The sequence below is a fragment of the Pipistrellus hanaki genome (genome assembly GCF_964339955.1).
Source record: "Pipistrellus hanaki genome assembly, chromosome: X".
Classification (NCBI taxonomy): Eukaryota; Metazoa; Chordata; class Mammalia; order Chiroptera; family Vespertilionidae; genus Pipistrellus; species Pipistrellus hanaki.
Window position 1 is genome coordinate 38630660 of NC_140524.1, and position 9755 is coordinate 38640414.

A 9755-nucleotide genomic window follows, 5' to 3' on the forward strand; every position below is an offset into this window, starting at 1 on the left:
CACACTCCACACTGGGGATTGAGCCTGCAACCTGGACATACGCCCTGCTCTGGAATCAAACTGTGACCTCCTGGTACACAGGTCGAAGCTCAACCACTGAGCCATGCCAGCTGGGCCTAATTCTACTTACATATAAATAAGTGTGTGTATACCTTTCATTATGAATTCATTGAGATATCCGTTATCTTTTGGAGTCACTGCATCAAAGTATATTGTCGAAATTTCTTGTCCACAATGCTCAATTGATTCCCTACTTCCCTGGCTTCCAGTTGACATCAAGTTTTTCCTGTTTGGAAAGACACGTGGAAACTCAAGCAGGTGGTTTGTATTTTCTATCTTCATTATGGACCAGCGTTAGCTTCAGGCAAAAGAACACATTGAGACCACCTGGCTCACAGCCATGGGTAGAGACCATGTGTTTGTGTGGATCAGGACCTACTTGCTGGCTTAATAAATAAAGTCACAGACAGACTCTTTCCCCTTTAATATTAACTTTTAAAAGTTTACAATCTTAGAAGTTTGTTTTTTTTAGCCCTGGCTGGTTTGGTTCAGTGGATAGAGTGTTGGCCTGCGGACTGAAGGGTCCCAGGTTCGATTCTGGTCAAGGGCACGTGCCTGGGTTCCAGGCTCGATCCCCAGTAGGGAATGTGCAGGAGGCAGCCAATCAATGATTCTCTCTCATCATTGATGTTTCTATCTCCTTCTCCCTTCCTCTTTGAAATCAATAACAGAAAAAAAAGTTTTTTTTTTAAAGGGCAATTTAAGGGTTTCACTATCATTCCAACGAGGCATTAAAATAATCCGTGACACTAATTGTCCGAGAGGTGCAAATCAAAACAACAATGCGGTACCATCTCACACCTGTCAGAATGGCCAACATCAACAAATCAACAAACGACAAGTGTTGGCGAGGTTGTGGAGAAAAAGGAACCCTCGTGCACTGCTGGTGGGAATGCAGACTGGTGCAACCACTGTGGAGAACAGTGTGGAGTTTCCTCAAAAAACTGAAAATGGAACTCCCATTTGACCCAGTAATCCCACTTCTAGGAATATATCCCAAGAAACTAGAAACAGCAATCAGAAAGGATATATGCACCCCTATGTTCATAGCAGCACAATCTACAATAGCCAGAATTTGGAAACAGCCTAGGTGCCCGTCAGCAGATGATTGGATCCAAAAACCATGGTACATCTACACAATGGAATACTATGCTGCCATAAAAAAGAAGGAATTCTCATCATTTGCAGCAACCTGGATGGAATTGGAGAACATCATGCTGAGTGAAATAAGCCAATCAATGAAAGAGAAACACCACATGACCTCACACATTGGTGGATGATAAAGATCATTATAAACTGATGAACCAAGAGACAGATATAGAGAAAGTAAAGCAACAGGCAGACTGTCAAATTACAGTGGGGAGGGTAGGGAGATCTGGGGGAGATAATAGATCAACCGAAGGACTTGTATAAATGCATATAGTACAACCAATGGACATAAAACTATGGGGAGGGAGGGGATGTGTGGGAGGGAGGGAGGGGGGCAATAAAAAAATCAATAAAATATGTAAAAAAAAATAAAATAAAAAATAAAAAATAAAAAAATAAAAAAGTAAAAAAAAATAAATAAAATAAAATAAAATAAAATAAAATAAAATAATCAGTGACATTTCAACTATGCTTGCAACAGTGCACATAAGGGGGGGAAACATTTCTGAGATATATAAATTTTTTTTATCCACTTAGTTCTCAAAAATCCAACACTTGGAGTGGCATGCTTCAAAATGCTTTAACCTTTCCCAGGGTTGACTATAATATGGGAAATATAACACGGACTGATACTGAGAAATTCTTGACAATCAAGGACTTTAACAATATTTTTACAAGCTAATTCCACAAATAAATATCCTGTTAAACATAAAATACACAGGATTTTTTTTATCACCAATCACAGATTATATACTCAGGAGTAATGTGGGGGGGGGAAAAAACATGAAAAATGTCATGAGGAAAACTTTTAAATTCCCAAAGGACAGAAAAGTAGATTTAAACAAGAGTAAAGATGTGCCCTTTTTGCAAACTATGGCTAGTTTCCTTTTTAAGCTACAGTAACTTTTTCCGATTATGAATCATTGTTCCTTCTGTGGCAGATTTTTACAGTTCCTCCAATGCAGGGGTCCTCAAACTTTTTAAAGTGGGGGCCAGATCACGGTCCCTCAGAGAGCTGGACGGCTGGACTATATGAACTACTAATTCCTACTGTAACACCTCGGCTGCGCTCACTGCCCAAAAAACCTGGCGGGCCGGATCAGACTCCTCTGCGGGCCGCATGTGGCCAGCGGGCCGTAGTTTGAAGACCCCTGCTCCAATGCATTTGGGATAACTGCCTCAAAAGTAACCTGCAGCTCTCCTGCTAAGAACTGTAGCTCTTTTCTGCTGAGTTTTTAGAACCTTCTGCTACTGTATCTATCACTTCCACCACCAGATCCATAACCACCACCACAGGGGATGCCAGAGCTTCTTCCACCAAAACTGCCCCCTTATGGGTTCATAATTTGATTGCTGTTGTCCACTGTAACTTCCAAAATCATTATAGCTCCCAACACCACCATAGTTACCACCAAAATTTCCCCCTTTGCTGTAACCATCATATCCTCCACCATCGCCACCATATCCAGCACTTTGATTTCCATATCTTGGTTCACCAGCACTTCCATAGCTTTCTCTCCTAATATAATCAGCAACATTGCCATAGTCTCCACCATCACCTCCAAATCCATTACATCCGCCATCATCTCCTCCATAACTACCTTTGCTGCCACCTCCTCCACCATAGCCTCCTCTTCCACCAAAGTTTCCACCACTGCCAAAGTTATCTCCACCATCTCCAAAGTTTCCTCCACCACCATGAAGTTGCTAGATCCACCTCCACAGCCTGTGCGATCAAGCAGACTGCATTTCTTGTTTAGAAAGGGCCTTTTTGCCTGGCTGGCGTGGCTCAGTGGTTGTGCGTCGACCTGTGAACCAGACAGTCATGGTTCAATTCCTGGTCAGGGCACATGTTCCGGTTGCAGGCTTGATCCTCTGTGGGGGGTGCAGGAGTCAGCCAATCCATGATTCTCTCTCATCATTCATGTTTCTATCTCTCTCTCCCTCTCCCTTCCTCTCTGTAATTAATAAAAACATTTTTTAAAAGGCCCTTTTCACTTCACAATTATGCCCATTAACACTGGGGTTATTCTGAACAACAATTCTATTAACTATATCATGATTGTCAAAAATTACAAAAGCAAATCCTCTCCCCCCCCCCCCCTGCCTGTCTTCCATAACTTCAATGGTTTCAATCTTGCCATACTTTTCAAAGTAGTCTCTCAAATTATATTCTTGTGTATCTTCTTTAATACCACCAACAATTTTCTTCAGCTAGATGGGCACCAGGCTTTACAGAATCCCCTCTAGAAACAGCTCTCTTTGGTTCCACTACAAGCCCATCAACCTCGTGTGGTCAGGCACACATTGTTGCATCCACCTCTTCAACACAAGAGTAAGTTACAAAACGAAAGTCCAGGTAACATTTTGTTTGTTACCCTGTAATTAGTGGGTGTGCCCCATTTCTCAAATTGTTCTCTTATACTGTCGTGTGTAGTTTCCAGGCTCAGACCACCAATAAACAGTTTTCTCAACTGCTCTGGTTCCTTAGGATCCATCATGGCCCTACTTCCCTGCCCACCTCCCCAGAACCCCAGGGGTTGGAGTCAGGCTGGGGGCAACCAGGAAGTGGTTTTACCTCCATTTTGACACTGGACTTGCCTCTTGCAACCTGAGTTCAATATGGGACCCTATTTTCCATTGTTCATAGGGAAAAACAAACAGGCAGGAATATACAGAATTATCACAATGAATAAATAGCTATGTTGTGAGAGAACCAGTCTTACTACATGAAAATACGGTGTGTGGGGGCAAAAGTAGGTTTACATGCTGGTTACGATTATTAATAATAAATTAATAATAACAGAAGACTAAACTAAAAACTGTAAACCTACTTTTCTCACCCCACTATACAGCAAAACACAAAGTCCAAGAATAGATCTGAATGTCTACAAAAATTTTCTATACAATGTGGCACACTCCTGTAACAGTGAGAGTAAAATGCCCTTGCGACAAAGGGGTAGCCATCGACATTATGTTCTTAGTTTAAGGTGACCAGACGTCCCGATTTCTAACAATTTGTTCGGCATCCTGCGGCGTTTTAAAAAAGCCCCGATTTTTGGAAAGAATGCACGATAAGCTAGGGAAGGGAGGGAGAACGGGAAGGGAATATACGGTTTTTGGCGGCCATGTGGCTATTATTATTCAAATAATATGAGTTTTATATTATTTTTGTTAATTTTATATTGTTAAACTTTAATAATAACAAGTAATTGTTGAGAACTGATTATCGAGAACTGCTTATCAAAGTTCACATTGTTGATCAGTTGTTAGAATTCGACCACCATTGTTTGGACTTAATGAACAATGGCATTTTTTGGGATTGGCAACGACAAAAACATTTTGTAACTCTCTCAGACGATAGACATCATACTGCGTGCTAGTAAGTTAGTTAAACAAGCGATGTCATTACAAATCAGCTATTTAGATAATTTAGATAAGTTATTTATTTATTTCATAAATACATAAATTTTCTTGAATTTAGCAGACAGTACTCGTATTACGTATATTTTATAGTGGCGGCAAAAAGTCTAGCGCTGGCCTTGAAAGTGACATGACTTACGTTATGGCAAATTCAGAGGAAAAATAATACAAGTTAGTATTGTTAATATTTAGAAATATAGGATTAAAATTTAAATAATTTAAAAAATATAGTTACTTTATAACAATCAAATTAATTTAATTTATAAACTAACAATAAAATATGTTCATGTAATTATGTACCTACTGTGTTTTTAAGCAATATGTATATAATAATTTATAATAGAATTTTACATTTTTTTTAGATTTTTAACATAATGAGTAAGAAAAGAGGATGCAAATTCAACAATGATCTAAGAAGTGAATTTCCTTTTATTAAGAAAACCAAAAGCGATTACATGGTAAAATGTGAGAAATATAATGGTGAATTTTCTATTTCACATGGTGGGAAGAATGATATTTTAAAGCACTTGGAGACACAGAAACATGAAAAATATTTAAATACTGCTGCATCTTCCTCCAAAATACAGGAATTTTTTTCAGAAAACAACTTAAGTGGACGAAGAAAAGAAATTAGCATTAGCAGAAGGACTTATGTCTTTTCATGCTATTAACATACAGACCAAATTTTTAATCAAGAACACCCCCCCACCCAGTCAATGGTGTCCCGCTTTACCAATGTTAAAATCTGGTCACCTTACCTTAGTTCTACACCTCTCACAATAAAATAAACCAGAAGTAAGTATAGATAGAAGTAAATGTACAATGAACATCCCCATCAGCACTAGGAACCAACTGCCTGCACTGTTCTTTGCTCTGCTGCCGCCCAGCTCCCACATCAATGGCAGCCATGGGTTTTGGAGACCTGGAAAGACCCATAGGCCTCCAAATGCCCAGCGACTACCAGGTGCTACATGGAGGGGTATGTGCATCACCAAAAGATGTGGCAGATATTTGAAGCACCACTTGCCGAATCGTACCATCCCCCACGTTGGTATAAACATCACATCAAGTCTTATGAAAAGGAAAGGTCAGCCTGCCAGGAGTGAGGAAAGCTTTGGGCAAGTGTGGCCCTTGCTCATGTGGAAGATGCCACAGGAAGTGCAGCTACAGATAGTAAAGACGCAGATGACTTTGATCTCTTTGGAGATGATGAGGAGGAAAGCAGAGGCCTAGAGATGAACGCCTTGCAAAGCATGAGTCAAAGAAATCCAAAAAAAACCTGCACTTGTTACCAAGTCTTCCATCTTATTAGATGTGTAACCTTGGGATAAGACACAGATTTGGCAAAATTAGGGGAGCTCCACGGGACCATTTAAGCAGATAGCTTGGTCTGGGGCTTTTCTTAACAGGATCGGGTGTGATACGGAATTAAATTCAGATACAGTGTGTAATAGAAGACAATAAAATTGGAACAGATATGCTAGAGGTGCAGATCACTGCTTTGGAGGACTTCCTGCAGTCCATGCATGTGGCTGCTTTCAACAAGGTTTAAAATCCATCACAGATTATTGCAATTAAATAAAAGCTTGAAAGAGTAAAAAATGTACAGTGATAGAAACCATTTAATTACTAGGATAAATACAAGGCAGATCCATGGTTATAAAGTCTTTTGCATATTTGACTCAAAAAGCCATTAAAAATGGATAGACCCTATATAATAAAAAGCTAATTTGCAAATTGCCTCCTCAGAAGTTCCACAGGAAGACCAGGAGCTTGATCGCTTGTTATGATGGGCACTGACCACCAGGGGGCAGCGCGGAACATGGCGGGCAACCAGCAATGGAGGCAGGGTCTGAGGGAGCCAGGGAAGGAGGCGGGGAGGTGGGAAGGAGGCGGGGAGGCGGGGAGGCGGGGAGGCGGGGAGGTGGGGAAGCGGGGAGGCGGGGAACCTGATCAGCCCTGATGGCGGGCCAGGCCTAGGGACCCTACTAGTAGAACATAAAATTCACCATGTTGAAAAAAACAACCAGACTTAGAAAAACAACGATAAATGGGGGGCAAAAAATTTTCAATTCACATCACTAGTCTTCCTCATATATAGCAAGGTTCTTGATATCACTTAAAGGAAAGAGTAACGACCAAAAAGAAATTAACAATTCACAGAAAACACACACACACACACACACACACCTCTTAAATATAGGAAAAGATTCCCCAGCCAAGGGAAATACAAACTCACACTCTTGTATAACTTCTTACATATTATGAGTTCCCAACCAAAACCTGCTTATCTGAGGGCCTGAATTACCTGCCTGCCATTTCCTGACCTCTCTTGGATCTGGCTTGTGCCAAGTTGTCCCAGATTGTTTTACCCATGAAATGATTATAATCCCACTGTAAACCAAATGCGGCCCTTTATATGAAAATCCCCGACCCTTAGATCTCGATTGCCCTCTCACGCCATCAAATCTCTGCAGAAGTTGAGTTTCTAAATTTCGGAAATAAGGCCAAACTTCTGTCTCGCTATTCGTAACTGGAAACAAGAGGGCACGTGTGTGCGCTCCCTCCCCTCACGCCTTTAACGCCTTCTGATAAATACCACAATTGTTTTCTTCCGAACTTTTGGGGTTTTCCTTATACATATTTTTTGTATTATTACCACCACCTTTTACTGTCTTCGATAACTAGAAATTATTTCTTTAAAAAGCTTCATAATTTCTTTCATTAATAATCAACCTTCTTTCAGATCCCTCCTGTTGCACCGAACTGTAAATAGATGAAAGGTTAATCCACCAGTACTCCCATCACGTGGGGAAACCCCTGAAGATTTGCGGGCTAGTTCTTCCGCGTGGTTAAATGCAAGGAAATGGAGCTATGATGTTTCAGTTAAAAAATTTATTAAAGGAAAGGTTCCTTCTCTAGGGATATATTCCAAGGAGCCCAGTCCCTGTGGGTAACGCTTTCCATCGAACATACTAGGCAGACCCTCGGTCAGCCCCTTAAATGGGGCGGGGGGGGGGGGATGGGATTCGCAGGCCGACCGGATCCTCCCGCCTGCCGCGCCGCGCCGAGAACTGGGGCCACAGGGAGCTGCTTCCAGGCCCAGGGCGCGGGACGGGACTTCCGAGGGGATCTACTTGGAGGCTCTGGCAACAGCCCCAGAACTCAGCCTGCCTCACCGAACCTACAGACTCCCACTGGGCCCCGAGCCATCACAGGCCCAGATCAATGGCCTGCCCACTCGCTGCAGGACCAGCAAAGTCTCGTCCATCCCCAGCCCCCGCGTCCACTCCACGTCCACCCCGCGTGCACCCCGCATCACGGAAAGGCTGGGAAAGGCAAAAGGGAAGAAGGCGGAGCGGACCCACCTGGCTAAGGCCACGAAGCAAGGAAAGACCTGGCCAGCTCTGCTCCTCGCCCGGGCCGCCGGGCCTCCACTGCGACCCCCACTCAGCACCGCCCTAAAGCGGATGCCGCCACCCCTCCCCCCAAGACCTCCAGTTCCTGGGGGGAGGGACTACAGATACGGGGAGGGGGGTCCGGTTCCCGCGGCGTTGGCCCCGCCCCCGAGAGGGGTGGGAGGTCCTCAGACCGTTCTCAGTGCAAGAAGGGGCGGGGAGAGGTGGGCTTGGGAAAGTCGGAGGGGAAACTTCTAGTCCTCTGCCATTTCCTCAGGAGAACCTATTTGTCTCCTTGTAGGTTCCCTGCGGGCAAGAGGGCAAAATGTGAATGTGATAGAAGGAACAATGAAACGGAAAGTTTGTCATTCAACAGTCGCAAAGCTGGAGGGAAAATTGTTTAAACACGTAAAGCTTTGTGACGATGTGGATATTGCAAATTTGCACCTTTCATTGTCCCAGGTCATCAGACTCACTATTCCCGCCTCAGGTGAGAGGCAGGTAGGTTCTCAAGAGCAGCACTCCCTGCGCTCCGACACCTCCTGCTCTTTCCCAAGGACCTGTTGGGGAGGCCCCTCCCAGTCCTCGGTTTTCCCGGGCCTGCAGCCCTGGACCTCCACACCGCCTGGTGGGGGGCGGGGAGGTGCTGGGCCCAAAGTCAGGGCCACTGCCAGGTTTCTCCCGCCTGACTGGTGCCTTGATTTACTTCTTCCTTCCTATTGAAAAAAGAGCACGCTCCTCTTGCAAAATCATGTTCATGTGAGGAAGCCGCGTGTAGTACAGAGAGGGAGAGAAAGACAACAGCACCATGGGCCTGCTGACCCCCGACTTTGGAATTTCCTGCTGCTGCTCCACTGGCCACAAAGGACCTGCATGAGCCCAGGCTTCCCCAGACCACTGCTGTTGGCTGCTTCCAGCCTTAGGTTCGGGCTCTTTTGCCACTCATTCCTTTGCAATTCGGGCAGCAGTGGGTGGGACTTTTCAGGGTAGGAGGGAGGAGGACAGTGAGAACCCTGAGGTGCTTTGTCCCAGTCAGGCTCCTGGAAAGACTGCTGCCTTTTTGCATTTCAGGTCAACACAGGAAATCGCACAAAACCCAGCTGCCTTCAACTCCCAGGGGGTGAAGGGAAGGAAGGCTTAATGCTCTGCCACAACTTCCCTCCACTTAAAGTGGAGCCTGAAAGAGCCTCCACCTCCTTCCAGGTGGAATTACCTGACCAATCCCTGGCCCTGGATCTCAGCTGCCCTGCTGGATTCCTCCCAGTGTTTCTTATCCTTCACTTTAGGGAGTAGTGGCCACTTCCCCATGCAGAGATTCAAGTCAAAGCCCTGGACTGACACAGATGTAATAACTACTCATTGTGCCACTACACCGAGGTCTAAATGGCTTAGGCATTGTGAAGCAGGGTGGCACAGGATGGAGTGCTCGTGCTACAAATCCATTGCTATCTCCTTGCGACTAGCCAATAAGCACGTCAAAAAGATGCTCAAATCCGTAGTCATTGGGAAATCAAAATCACGGGACTGCTGATATTAAAAAATGAAATGCAAAATAAAAGTGTGATAAGGATATGGAGAAATTGGAACCCTGCTGGCAAGGATATTTTATGGTGCGTGGACAATGTGAAAAGCAGTTTGGCATTTTCACAAAAAGTTAAACATAATGTGATCACATGATCAGCAATTCCACTCCTAGGCATGTAGCACAGAGAGCTGAAAATATTC

The 9755-nt window shown here is 44.0% G+C and overlaps 2 pseudogenes across 2 annotated transcripts; one reads left to right on the forward strand and one right to left on the reverse strand.

Annotated features, from left to right (window-relative positions):
* Positions 1–2444: 2444 nt before the first annotated feature.
* On the reverse strand, positions 2445–3793 carry LOC311614982 (heterogeneous nuclear ribonucleoprotein A3-like; annotated as a pseudogene). Its single transcript has 2 exons — positions 3208–3793; positions 2445–2988 (listed from the first exon to the last, which is right to left on the reverse strand). The product of its transcript is annotated as a heterogeneous nuclear ribonucleoprotein A3-like (transcript).
* Positions 3794–5630: 1837 nt separating this feature from the next.
* LOC311615422 (elongation factor 1-beta-like) lies at positions 5631–6184 on the forward strand (annotated as a pseudogene). The gene has a single exon. The product of its transcript is annotated as an elongation factor 1-beta-like (transcript).
* Positions 6185–9755: the final 3571 nt, after the last annotated feature.